Source organism: Pongo abelii, chromosome 11, assembly GCF_028885655.2.
Source record: "Pongo abelii isolate AG06213 chromosome 11, NHGRI_mPonAbe1-v2.0_pri, whole genome shotgun sequence".
NCBI lineage: Eukaryota > Metazoa > Chordata > Mammalia > Primates > Hominidae > Pongo > Pongo abelii.
This window is the reverse complement of record NC_071996.2, coordinates 37,529,160-37,543,465: the sequence shown is the minus strand read 5'-3', so window position 1 is coordinate 37,543,465 and position 14,306 is coordinate 37,529,160. Positions and strand designations below refer to the sequence as shown.

General features: G+C 40.1%; 2 protein-coding genes across 20 annotated transcripts in view; one reads left to right on the top strand and one right to left on the bottom strand.

Moving 5' to 3' along the window:
• ZRANB3 (zinc finger RANBP2-type containing 3) overlaps nt 1-14,306 on the top strand; it is a 332,321-nt gene that overhangs the window by 264,280 nt on the left and 53,735 nt on the right. The window lies entirely within an intron of this gene.
• Nucleotides 9,236-14,306, bottom strand: part of RAB3GAP1 (RAB3 GTPase activating protein catalytic subunit 1) — a 199,230-nt gene continuing 194,159 nt past the window's right edge. For both annotated transcript variants that reach the window (XR_008522745.2, XR_008522746.2), the window contains exon 29: nt 9,236-9,430. The gene's annotated coding sequence lies outside the window, so the exon portion shown is untranslated. The remainder of the gene's footprint in view (nt 9,431-14,306) is intronic.

Sequence of the window (14,306 nt, the reverse complement as noted above, 5' to 3'; positions counted from 1 at the left end):
CTGTGGAGTGATATTTGGAAATTAGGATTTTGTTGTTGTTGTTCCTCTGGGCTATCGTCGCTTCTAGGCTCTTTTCAATATACAGAATATATTCTCACACATATGTAAGGATACATGCACAAAGATCTTTACTGTGTCATTTTTTAGAATGCAAAAAAATGGAAACAACCAAAATGCCCATCAATAGAAGAATGGATATGTAGATTGTCATATCTTATAAAATGCTATTTAGAAGTTAAAGTGAATGAGTTATATTTATATGTATCAACAGGATGAGATCTTGAAAACACAAAGTTGCTTTAAAAACACATAGCACACACACAGTATATTCTATATTTATGAGTACATATATGTAGTAAAACATAAACACACATTGGAAGAATATATATCAAATTTATAAAATTGGTTACCTCTGGGAGAGAAGAATGGATATGGGGAAGAATAAAAATGTGATAGCAATTTCAGCAAAAATGTTTTATTTCTTTTATTTTATAAAAAGATCAGAAGTACAATATTAATATTTGTGAATTTTGAACGGTGGATATATAGATTTTTGTTATATTCACTATACATTTCTATATGTAAAATCCCCCAGTCTCACCTCTAACAAATGCTATATGTAAAATCCCCCAGTCTCACCTTATAACAGATTATTTATAAATTTAATAAGAAATAATATATTAGAGACATTTGTAATTTTAATGTCTGCTGTTTCCTAGCCTTTTTTTTTTTAATTCTTATTTTTTTAAAAGACAGGCTCTCTGCGTATCACCCAGGTTGGAGTCCAGTGGCATGATTATAGCTCACTGCAGCTTCAAAGTCCTGGACTCAGGAGATTCTCCCATCTCAGCCTCCTGAGTAGCTAGGACCACAGGCATGTGCTCCATGCCTGGCTAATTTTTTATGTTTCGTAGAGACAGAATCTCACTACGTGGCTCAGGCTGGTCTCAAACTTCTGGCCTCAAGCAGTCCTCCCACGTCTGCCTCCCAAAGCACAGAGATTAGAAGCATGAACCGCCACCACTCTTGGCTTTCTAGTCTTTTTGACGTAATATGGTGTCAGAGTTATAGAGAGTTTAATTTTAATTTTTCAAAGAACTGATCAGAAATTATAGGAATAAAATTAATATTTACATTTTTCTGATAATACAAAATTTAAAAATTTAATGTGAAGTTTAATTTTATAAAAATACATTATTTTATGTAGAATTGTATTAAATTTTTAATTATCTTCCTTGGCGGTCTAGTACAATTTTTTTCTAGAATATTAGAGTGTAATTCCGTCAAATATTGCTAAAAATTAGATTATTTATAAGATTTTCTTTTAATTTAAAAAAGTTTTCTTTGTTTTTTTTTTTTTTTGGAGATGGAGTCTCACTCTGTCACCAGGCTGGAGTGCAGTGGCGCAATCTTGGCTCACTGCAACCTCTGCCTCCCAGGTTCAAGCAATTCTCCTGCCTCAGCCTCCCAAGCAGCTGAGACAACAGGCACACACCACCACGCCTGGCTAATTTTTTGTATTTTATTAAAGACAGAATTTCACCCTGTTGCCCAGGCTGGTCTCCAACTCCTGAGCTCAGGCAATCTGCCCACCTCAGCCTCCCAAAGTGCTAGGATTACAGGTATGAGCTACTGTGCCCAGCCAAGGTTTCTTTCAACAATGCTTATTATATTATATTCTGGTCTACAATAAAGTCAATAGAAATCCTAGCTATTTTAAAAATATATAAATAAATCTATGATTTGTAGCTGCTCTTTCTCTAAAATTTCCTATCAAACTATGTTTACAAGTTCATTTCTAAGATATTAAGAATTTGAAATAAATTTTCCTACATATATGTATGTTTATTGTTTTTAAAAGTTTATCTGAAGAAAAATATATATTCGTGTACACAATTTTAAAAAATCACCCATACCAAATTTTACTTTCTTGAGTTAGGTGTATGTCTTTCATAGTTTAGTGTTGTCTTATAGATTTTCCAGTACTTGTCTTTATACAGATGCAGTTTGATGTAAACTGGAATCTTAGAATGTAGGGGTCTTTTGTTTGTTTTGGTTAGTTTTGCTTTGTTGGTATTTGCTTATTTATTGTATGGCCAGCAAGTGAAGTGTGCTTTGATTGACTGTAGGTGGGTGTGCCCTCTCACCAGTCTGTCTATACCCTCCCAGCTTCATGCAGTTTAAGAAATGTTCAATTTGTTGGCAGGTACTAAGGAAATTTAGTCTACTGATTAACTTATTTTTCTTCTGAACATTGCCAGAATTTCAGCATTTCCAACGGGAATTTTCCTATGAATTTGATTTATTTTTTATCTATTTACAAAGCCTTTTAAAGGACATTTCCAGCATCTCCATTTTTAGAAAACTTTCAACTTTCAATTAAACTTTCCTAGATTAACCAAACTTGCCATTTGACATCAAAAACTTCTTTGACTCAAAAATTTTTATCAGTTCTAATTGGATGGTTTTTAACAGCTTGTGGATATTTCAGTATATTATATATTCAAGTATATATATACTATATATAGCATATACTATATATATCAAGTGTATATATAGAATAAAAATACAAAAATACAAAATTTTTATATATAGTATACACTATATATGTCAAGTGTATATATAGTATATATTATATATATCAAATATACTTGAATATATATAGTATATATATAGAATATATAGTATGTAGTATATACTGTAAACTTTGAATATATATAGTATATATAGAATATATATAGTTTATATACACTATATATATTCAAGTATACTTGATATATATACTTGAATATATAATAGTCAATAATATATTCAAGTATATATATATAAATATGTTCAAGTATATATATTCAAGTATATATAGTACATATATAGAGTACATATAGTATAGTATATATAGTACATATATACTATATATATACTTGAATATATATATACTTGAATATATATTATTCAAGTATTTGAATAATACTTTAAATGAAACTAATCCACACAAATGTATGAGTCACAATTGTTTACCCATGCTAGATGTATTTACATTTTTTAAGAAATTACAGTATTTATTAACCCAAAGGAAACTCAAATTGAAGCCCAATTCAAGTGAAAAGAAAAAATTCCACCACCACAAGGAAAGATACTTTTGCACAGCCCAGTTGGCTGTCCCATAAGTAAGCAGTCTTGCCTTGGAGTCCATCACCAGGGTCACTGCCTAAGATGTGGTCAGTCCAATTTCCACTGCTTCTTCCTTTCTTCTACATCTGAATGTGTCTGACTTCTAAGTACTATTTTGGCTTTGAGGTGTTTTGATTTCTCTATAGTGGCTTCCATTGAGTGATAATGTAGGTCATCTCCAGGCGGGAGAATGGTATAGATTAATATTAATGTATGTTATTTCTAAGCAACGAAAGGCTGTTTCTGAATAAAGCAAGCTGAGTGGAGTATTCAAATAGGGAGCTTCCTTCTCTCTCCGGTTTTCATTTTGCTACCATCATCTAACAAGTATCTCCTCCTCTAGCTCTAGCTGTGGGAAATTGGGGCCCTTCCCTTAACCTCTTTAGGGCCTTTTCTTATCCTCTTTTGTTCCTTGCTCCAATAATCAGCAACATTATTTATCTAGCCATTTGAGTCACTAGATTACTAGACGGTTTCTAAGCCCCCTTTCATCCATTATATATAAACTATAAAGTATCCTAAGAGAAACTTGGTGCATAAATGATTCATAGATGAGCCAGAAAAAAAAAGGACTCTAATTTAGTATGGGTAATGAGTCCTGCTTGTGGTTAGGACATGTCTGCTTTCTGGCTGGGCACAGTGGCTCACGCCTGTAATCCCAGCCTGTAATCCCTTTGAGAGGCTGAGGCGGGCGGATCACCTGAGGTCGAGAGTTCAAGACCAGCCTGACCAACATAGAGAAACCCCATTTCTATTAAAAATACAAAATTAGCCGTGCGTGGTGGCACATGCCTGTAATCCCAGCTACTCAGGAGGCTGAGGCAGGAGAATTGCTTGAACCCGGGAGGCGGAGGTTGCGCTGAGCTGAGATTGATTGCATCTTTGCACTCTAGCCTGGGCAACAACAGCAAAACTCCATCTCAAAAAAATAAATAAATAAAAATATGTAGAATGGTTGCTTGTCTGCTGCAAAAAATTGTATGTAGTTAGGAGAGCTCTGCAGCATTATTATGAAATTTAAAAATATGCCCTCAGGCCAGAGCTTGGTGGCTCTTGCCTATAATCCAAGCACTTTGGGAGGCTGAGTCTCCATTGAGCCCAGATGTTTGAGACCTGCCTGGGCAACATGGCTAGACCTTGTCTCATTAAAAAAAAATAAAAATAAGAAAATTAGCTGGGCATGGTGGTACACACGTGTAGTCCCAGCCACTTGGGAGTCTGAGGTGGGAGGATTGCTCGAGCTCAGGAGGATGATTGCACCACTGTACTCCAGCCTGGGCAACAGAGTGAGACCCTGTCTCAAAAACAAACAAAAACGAAACAAAGTTCTCAAAATTCAAAAAGAAAATGCATTTTTAAATTAAATGTCAACATTGTATGAAATGTTTGCTTTGTTGTGGTAAAAAAGTGCAAATTAAAAATGTCTCGTATATACAAAAAATAACCTTTTTTTCCTGCATATTGTCCAATCGAATACATGGTAACAGCAAAAAGAAAGTTGCCCACAGGAGCTGTGGCACTTGTGAAATCTAAATCCCTCTTGTCCAAAATCTCTTCTTTCTGAATATGGTAAAGAACTGGTTTCTTGGGGCAGCACATCTTAAATGAGAATATTTATTTAATATATATTTTAGGAATTCAAAGCACTTTGTAATTATTATGTAATTAGTCTGCATAATAGCCTAATTAATAAGGACATGAGGGTAGCCTCATTGTACAGATAGAGACATACAAATGTCTCTGTCATAGTGTTGTAGGAAAATCCGGGTTCTTGTCACACGACCAGGATAATTTAGGCATGCGGATACATTGTAGGGTGAGAAGGGCAGCATTTATTGTGTGAAAAGGAATAAAAGGAAAACAGGGACTCTCAGCAAAGGCGAGAGTCCTGCTAGCAGGCTTTGCGCTTCACAGATTGAATCCTCTTTTACCACCCAGGAACAGGAGAGGCCAGGCTCCTCCTTCCTGCAACGGGTGCTAACTCCCCAAGGCTCCACCCCATCCTCCCAATGCACAGGTGGGTTGGAGATTCTCCAGGGAGCCCTTTTTACTTCACTGTCTCAATAGCTTACATAACATTATGTTATTATTAGACATTTGTCTTATTTACTTTTATGACTTTTAATACACTCAGTAATAATGACTAACATCTATTGAGTTGTTATTTCTTGCAGCCACTGTGCTAAGCCCTTAACATTCAGGATCTTTCTTTAAAAAAAAACTTACTTAAATAAAGATGGGATCTCACTATGTTGTCCAGGCTGGTCTTGAACTCCTAGGCTAAAGCAATCCTCCCACCTCAGCCTCCCAAAGTGTTGGGATTACAGGCATGAGCTACCACTCCAGGCTCATGATCTTATTTAACCTTCAGAGCAACATCATGAGGAAGATACTATTAACTTGCCCCACTAAATCTGAGAAAGGTTATATAATCTGCCCAAGGTCATACAGCCAATAAGTGGCACAGCTGGGGCAGAAAGTGCCAGGCCTTTCTGCTCCAAGGTCTGTTCTCATAACTTTGCCAATCCATACTAGGTGCATTAGAGTTAGCATATCATGGGCCTTCAATAAATGTATGTGGAATGAATACAACATTGAAAAATTTCAATTTGGTTTAGCCAAGTTTCTGGGATGTGAGCCACATACAGGACATTCAAAGATCATTCATTATATAAACATCTATTAAGATTATATGAAATACAAGTCAAAACCACATTGAGATATCACATCACACCCACTAGGATGACTAAAATAAAAAAGACAAGTATTGGCAATGATGTAGAGAAGTTAGAAGACTCATATATTGTTGATAGGAATGTAAAATGATGCAACCATTTTGTAAAACCATCTGAGAGTTCCTCAACATGTTAGACATAAAGTTACCATATGACCCAGCAATTGTACGTCCAAGAGAATTGAGAACATCTGTCCACACAAAAACTTGGACATGGACATTATGGCAGCATGATTCATAGTAGCCAAAAAAAGTTAGACCAGACCAAATGTTTATAAATTGATGAACGGGTAAACAAAGTGTGGTTAATCCATATGTTACCAGAAAGGGGTCTCGATCCAGACCTCAAGAGAAGGTTACTGGATCTCAGGCAAGAAAGAATTTGGGGTGAGTCTACAGAGTAAAGTGAAATGACATTTATTAGAGAAGTAAAGAAACTAAAGAATGGCTACTCTATAGGCAGAGCAGTGGCATAGGCTGCTTGACTGAGTATGCTTATGGTTATTCCTTGATTATATGCCAAACAAGGGGTGGATTAGTCATGAGTTTTCCAGGGTTGCAAGTTCCTGGAACTGAAGGTTCCTCCCCTTTTTAGACCATATAGGGTAACTTCCAGATGTTTCCATGGCATTTGTAAACTCTTTTGGTGCTGGTGGGAATATCTTTTAGCATGTGAATCCATTATAATTAGCATATAATGAGCTGTGAGGATGACCAGAGGTCTCTTTCATTACCATCTTGATTTTGGTGGGTCTTGGCTGGCTTCTTTATTGCATCCTGTTATATCAGTAGGGTCTTTGGGACCTGTGTGTTGTGAAACCAGTCCTGCCAAGCTCCTGTCTCATCCTATGACTAAGAATGCCTAACATCCTTGAAATGTAGCCCAGCAGTTCTCGGCCTCATTTTACCCTGCCCCTGTTCAAGATGGAGTTGCTCTGGTTCAAATGCCTCTGACACATACAGTGGAATATTATTTGGCCTTAAAAAGGATACATGCACTGGGCCTGGTGGCTCACGCCTATAATCCCAGCACTTTGGGAGACTGAGGCAGGTGGGTCACCTGAGGTTGGGAGTTCGAAGCCAGCCTGACCAACATGGAGAAACCCCATCTCTACTAAAAATACAAAATTAGCTGGGCGTGGTGGCGTGCACCTGTAATCCCAGCTACTCGGGAGGCTGAGGCAGGAGAATTGCTTATACCTGGGAGGCAGAGGTTGCAGTGAGCTGAGATTGTACCACTGCACTCTAGCCTGGGCAACAGAGTGAGACTCTGTCTCAAAAACAAACAAAAAAAAGATACATGCTACACCATGGATGAACCCTGAAAATTTGCTAAGTGAAAGAAGCAGGACATAAAGGCCACTTCTTGTATGGCTCTTTTTATTCAGATTAGCCAGAATAGGCAAATCCATAGAGACACAAAGTAGACTAGTACTTGCTAAGAGAGTCAAGGAGAGGATGGGCAGTGACTGCTGTGAAAGAACAAAATTTAGCCTGGACAACATGGCAAAACCCTGTCTTTATAAAAAAATACAAAAATCAGGTGGGCGTGGTGGCACATGCCTGTAGTCCCAGCTACTCAGGAGGCTGAGGTGAGAGGATCACCTGAGCCCAGGGCAGTCGAGTCTGTAGTGAGCCGTGATTTCTCCACTGCACTCCAGCCTGGGTGACAAAGTAAGACCCTGTCTCAAAAAAAAAAAAAAAAAAAAAAAAAAAGAACAAAATTTTAATGAGTTGACTTTTAAATATCTGACTGGGTTTTTTTTTGTTTGAGGAGGGTTGTTTTTGTTTTTAAGAGACAGACTCTCACTCTATCACCCAGGATTGTTCAGTGGAGAGGTCATAGTTCACTGCAGCCTCGAAATCCTGGGCTCCAGTGATCCCCCTGTCTCAGCCTCCCAAGTAGCCAGGACTATCATCATGCCACCATGCCAGGTTAATTTTTTATTTTTTGTAGAGATGGGGGTCTCCTTATGTTGCTCAGGCTGGTCTCAAATTCCTCAGCTCAAGCAATCCTCTTGCCTCAACCTTACAAACTGTTGGGATTACAGGCGTTAGCCACTGCACCTGGCCCTGATTGGTTTTTATTAGCAAGTGATGAATTGGGCAGCATCCTGTTTATGAACTAGAATGATGCTTCACTAAGCTGAGCAGAGCAGAGTGGGTGAGTTTTATAGGCAGAAAAGGAGAAACAAGGAACAGAAAAGGAAGCAGAAACAAGGAAGAAAAAGCAGATTAATAGTTTCAAAATTATTTTCTTTGTAGGGGTAAAGCAGAGAGAACTTCCTCATCATGCTGGTTCAGGTTGACTGGGCCCCTTTTGATTGCTGTGAATCCCTGGTGTGTGTGTGTGTGTGTGTGTGTGTGTGTGTGTGAATCCCTGGTGTGTGTGTGTGTGTGTGTGTGTGTGTGTGTGTGTGTGTGTGTTGTTTTGTTTTGTTTTTTTAAACTGGCCTGTTTTTAAGTTCAGTTTGATTAAGTGGCACCTAGCATGTGTTACTCCATCCTGGTTTGGTCTGGTCTTTTGGGTCCTAGTGTAGGAGCTCAGACTACAACAATGGCTTTATATACATTTTATTTAACATTGCCTAATGAGTATAGGGTTTCTTTCTGAGGGTAATGAAAGTGTTCTATGGCTGGACGCAGTGGCTCACACCTGTAATCCCAGCACTTTGGGAGGCCGAGGCAGGCGGATCACCAGGTCAGGATATCAAGACCAGCATGGCCAACATGGTGAACTCCCATCTCTACTAAAAATACAAAAAAATTAGCTACGTGTGGCGGCATGTGCCTGTAGTCCCAGCTGCTCGGGAGGCTGAGGCAGGAGAATGGTGTAAACCCGGGAGGTGGAGGTTGCAGTGAGCTGAGATCACACCACTGTACTCCAGCCTGGGTGACAGAGCGAGACTCTGTCTGAAAGAAAAAAAAAAGAAAATGTTCTACAATTAAACAGGGGTGATGGTGCCAAACTCTGAATATACTAAAATCATTGAATTGGACACTTTAAAAGGGTGAATTTTATGGTATATGGATTATATCTCAATAAAGCTGTTTTTTTTTGTTTTTTTCAAGACTGAGTCTCACTCTGTTGCCCAGTCTGGAGTGCAGTGGTACGATCTTGGCTCTCTGCAACCTCCGCCTCCCAGGTTCAAGTGATTCTCCCGCCTCAGCCTCCCAAGCAGCTGGGATTACAGGCGTGAGCCACCACGCCTGGCCAAAGCTGTTATTTTTTTAAAAGACTATATGCTAAATTTTGAGAATGCAAAGATAAGGAAAATAGCTAACTTTGTTTTGGGGCTTACTCTTTAGTTAGGAAAAAACAATTGTAAACAAATCATTTTAATGCAATATGATAAATATGAAAATAGAGACATGTAAGCCAGGCTCTGGGAACACAGGACAGAATAAATAACTACCTGGAGCATTTGAGAAAGTTTCCATTAGGAAATATCTGAGCTGGATTTTGAAGGATGAATTCAGAGGCAGTAGGTCCAATTTCAGGCAGAGGGAACACCAAAAGCATGCCTAAAAGCACAGAGATATGAACGAATATTAATTGTTCTAAGAATGCAAAATCTACACAAATATGAGAAGTGAGTTGAAGGAGAGGAAGCCTAAAACTTTGGCAGTAACCAGTTGGAGAGGAACTCACACTTGCCATGCCAAAAAGTGAGACCTGATTCTGGAAGTATGTAGTGTCATGAGATGTTTTTAAGCAGATAAATAACATGATCAGATTTCTGTCTTCAAAAGATAGTCCTAATGGTAGTGTGGAAAACAAATGGAAGGGTGAAGAGACAGAAGTTCTTGGAGGCAGTGCTACTTGGGGAATGGATTACAGTCATACACCACATAATGATGTTTTGGTCAACTACGATCACATATACAATGGAAGTCTCATAAGGTTATAATGGAGCTGAAAAGTTCCTATCACCTGGTGAGGTTGTAGCCGTAGTAACATGGTAGCACAATGTATTACCCTTTCTATGTTTAGATATACAAATACTCACCATGTGATACAGTTACCTATAGTATTCAGTACTGTAACTGCTGTACAGGTTTATAGTCTAGGAGTAATAGGCTATACCAGGTAGTCTAGGTGTATAGTATGCTATACCATCTAGGTTTGTAAAGTACACTCTATGATGTTGGTACAACTGCAAAATCACCTAAAGATAGATTTCTCGGAATGTGTCTGTATCTCCGTTGTTAAGCAAAGCACAGTATAGTCTCCCATCTAGTTTCAGCCTATGGTGAAGGGATCTCTCTCTCTCTCCACTCCCTGTCCAGGCTTTCTCCCCCTGATTTTTTAGAGCCTGAGAACTTGGTTGGGTCACAGTTCAAGGTAGGTGAGTTACTGTTCCCCCAAGAGGCATGCCTCTCCTTTGCTTTCTGCTTCCACTGTGAGCAAAGCAAATAAGCCTGCATTGGCAGGCCCTACCACCTCCTCTGCCGCTAGATCTGTGCTGACAAGTTAGGAAGTCTACTTTTGACCTTGGGTTCTAGCTGGGTTCTTCAGTATACCTTTTACCAGAATTTTACTTTGGTACTATCAGGCACTTAAAGGTCTATTAATAAAGCCAGTTCCTTTTTATTCATGAGGCTATTGGTATGTATAAAGCTCCTTTGTCAAGGATTCCTAGAGGCGATTTGAGGCACTATAACCACCCTGAATTCCTAATAGTGGTAGTGACAATAGAGAGGCAAAAAATGCCAGACATTTCAGCAGTAGAATCAATAAAATGAGACCTGAGTGGAATCCTGTCTAATAGCAGCAGTGCAAAAAGAGTAGAAGGGATTGAAGCAGGCACTTAAGGAAAACACCACAGCCAACAGCATGCAGGTAGATAAAGAGAGGACAAGTTGAAACAATGGAAAGAGATCTAATTTAGTCTAAAACTGGAGATTTCCATGCAGAGGACTTTATAGTTAATTTGGATGAGCAGTGAAGAGCCAAAAGATTGTGGTGGTAGAAGAGGAGCTGGCTTCAGGACAGAGGTGAAGGGTTCACTCAGGACATCTTGAGTTTGAGGTGTCTCTGAACCTCAGCTGTTGTCCAAGAGTCATTTGGAGCTCAGCCCTAGAGCTTAAAGAGAAATAATGGTACATAGGTACACACTAGACATAAGTGGATTAATTTAACCCCCTGAGTTACATTCTTATCATCTGTATGTTATGTGAATTTTGCTATAAATTCTCATTGTCCTTATTGGAAGAGACAGCCATTCCCAAAGACATTTGCATATACTACTTTGGATGTCATGGGATTTTTTTCTACAAAATAATCTTCTTAATATTTTCTTTATATTTTTTAACTTTTATTTTAGGTTTGGGGGCACATGGGAAAGTGACACATAGGTAAACATGTCACAGGGGTTTGTTGTACATATTATTTCATCACCCAGGTATTAAGCCCAGTACCCAATAGTTATCTTTTCTGCTCTCCTCCTTCATGCAACCTCCCCTCTCAAGTAGACCCTAGTATCTGTTGTTTCCTTTTTTGTGTTCATAAGTTCTTATTATTTAGCTCCCATTTTGTATTAGTCCATTTATGCTGCTGATAAAGACATACCCGAGACTGGGAAGAAAAAGGGGTTTTTTTGTTTGTTTCTTTTGTTTTTTTGAGACGGAGTCCTGCTCTGTTGCCAGGCTGGAGTGCAGTGGCATGATCTAGGCTCAATGCAGCCTCCGCCTCCTGGGTTCAAGCAATTCTCCTGCCTCAGCCTCCCAAGTAGCTGGGACTACAGGCACGCACCACCACACCCAGCTAATTTTTGTATTTTTGGTAGAGACGAGGTTTCACCATGTTGGCCAGGCTGGCCTCAAACTCCTGACCTTGTGATCCACCCACCTCAGCCTCCCAAAGTGCTGGGATTACAGGTGTGAGCCACCGTGCCCAGTGGAAAAAGAGGTTTAATTGGAATCACAGTTCCACATGGCTGAGAAGGCCTCAGAATTATGGCAGGAGGTGAAAGGCACTTCTTACATGGTGGCGGCAAGAGAAAATGAGAAGGAAGCAAAAGTGGAAACCCCTGATAAAACCATTGGGTCTCACGAGACTTATTCACTATCACAAGAATAGCGCAGGGAAGACTGGCCCCCATAATTCAATTACCTACCCCTGTGTCCCTCCCACAACACATGGGAATTCTGGGAGATACAATTCAAGTTGAGATTTGGGTGGGGACACAGCCAAACTATATCATTCCGCCCCTGGCCCCTCCAAATCTCATGTCCTTACATTTCAAAACCAATTATGCTTTCCCAAAAGTCCCTCAACATCTTAACTCATTTCAGCATTAACCCAGAAGTCCACAGTCCAAAGTCTCATCTGAGACAAGGCAAGTCCCTTCTGCCTATGAGCCTGTAAAATCAAAAGCAAGCTAGTTACTTCCTAGATACAATGGGGGTACAGGTTAAATATAGCTGTTCCAAATGGAAGAAATTGGCCAAAACAAAGGGGATACAGGGCCCATGCAAGTCTGAAATCGAGTGAGGCAGTCAAATTTTAAAGCTCCAAAATGATCTCCTTCAACTCCAGGTCTTACATCCAGGTCACACTGATGCAAAAGGTAGGTTCCCATGGTCCTGGGCAGTACTGCCCCTGTGGCTTTGTAGGGTACAGCCTCCCTCACGGCTGCTTTCGCAGGCTGGCATTGAGTGTCTATGGCTTTTCCAGGAGCATGGTACAAGCTGTCAGTGGATCTACCATTCTGGGGTCTGGAGGACAGGTGGCCCTCTTTTCACAGCTCCACTAGGCAGTGCCCTAGTAGGGACTCTGTGTGAGGGCTGCAACCCCACATTTCCCTTCCGCACTGCCCTAGCAGAGGCTCTCCATGAGGGCCCCACCCCTGCAGCAAACTTGCCTAGGCATCCAGTCGTTTCCATACATCTCCTGAAATCCAGGTGGAGGTTCCCAAACTTCAATTCTTGACTTCTGTGCACCCATAGGCTCAACATCACATGGAAGCTGCCAAGTCTTGGGGTTTCCACCCTCTTAAGCCACACCCCAAGCTGTACATTGGCCCCTTTCAGCCATGGCTGGAACAGCTGGGATGCAGGGAACCAAGTCCCTAGGCTGCACGCAGCACAGGAACCCTGGACCTGGCCCACGAAACCACTTTTTCCTCCTGGGCCTCCTGGCCTGTGACGGGAGGGGCTACCATGAAGGTCTGTGACATGGCCTAGAGACATTTTCCCCATGGTCTTGGGGATTAACATTAGGCTCCTTGCTACTTATGCAAATTTCTGCAGCCAGCTTGAATTTCTCCCAAGAAGTTTTCTTTTCTGTCACATAGGCTGCAAATTTTCCAAACTTCTATGCTCTGCTTCCCTTATAAAACTGAATGCCTTTAACAGCACCCAAGTCACCTCTTAAATGCTTTGCTCCTTAGAAATTTCTTCTGTCAGATACCCTAAATCATCTCTTTCAAGTTCAAAGTTCCACAAATCTCTAGGGTAGAGGCAAAATGCCGCCAGTCTCTGCTGAAACCTAACAAGAGTCACTGTTGCTCCAGTTCCCAGCAAATTCCTCATCCTCATCTGAGACCACCTCAGCCTGGATTTTATTGTCCATATTGCTATCAGCATTTTGGGCACAGCCATTCAACAAGTCTCTAGGAATTTCTAAACTTTCCCACATTTTCCCGTCTTTTTCTAAGCCCTTCAAACTGTTCCAGTCTCCCTGTTACCCAGTTCCAAAGTTGCTTCCACATTTTCAGGTATCTTGTCAGCAACGCCCCACTCTACTGGTACCAGTTTACTGTATTAGTCCATTTTCATGCTGCAGATAAAAGCATACTTGAGACTGGGCAGAAAAAGAGATTTAATTTGACTTAAAGTTCCACATGGCTGGGGAGGCCTCAGAATCAACAGCAGGCAGCGAAAGGCACTTCTTTATATGGCAGTGGCAAGAGAAAATGAGAAGGAAGCAAAAGCGGAAACCTGTGATAAACCCATCAGATCTCATGAGACTTACTCGCTATCGCTAGACTAGCGCAGGAAAAACTGGCCCCCATGATTCAATTACCTTCCCCTGAGTCCCTCCCACAACATGTGGGAATTCTGTGAGGTACAATTCAGTTGAGATTTGGGTGGGGACACAGCCAAACCATATCACACTTATAAGTGAGAACATGTGGTATTTGGTTTTCTGTTCTTGCATTAGTTTGCTAAGGATAATAGCCTCCAGCTCCATCTATGTTCCCACAAAAGACATTATATCATTCTTTTTTATGGCTAAATGGTATTCCATGGCGTATAAGTACCACTTTTTCTTCATTTAACCTGTCATTGACATGCATTTCTGTTGATTCCATGTCTTTGCTACTGCGAATAGTGCTACAGTGAACATTCCTGTGCATGTGTCTTTATGGTAGAATGATTTCTATTCCTCTGGGTG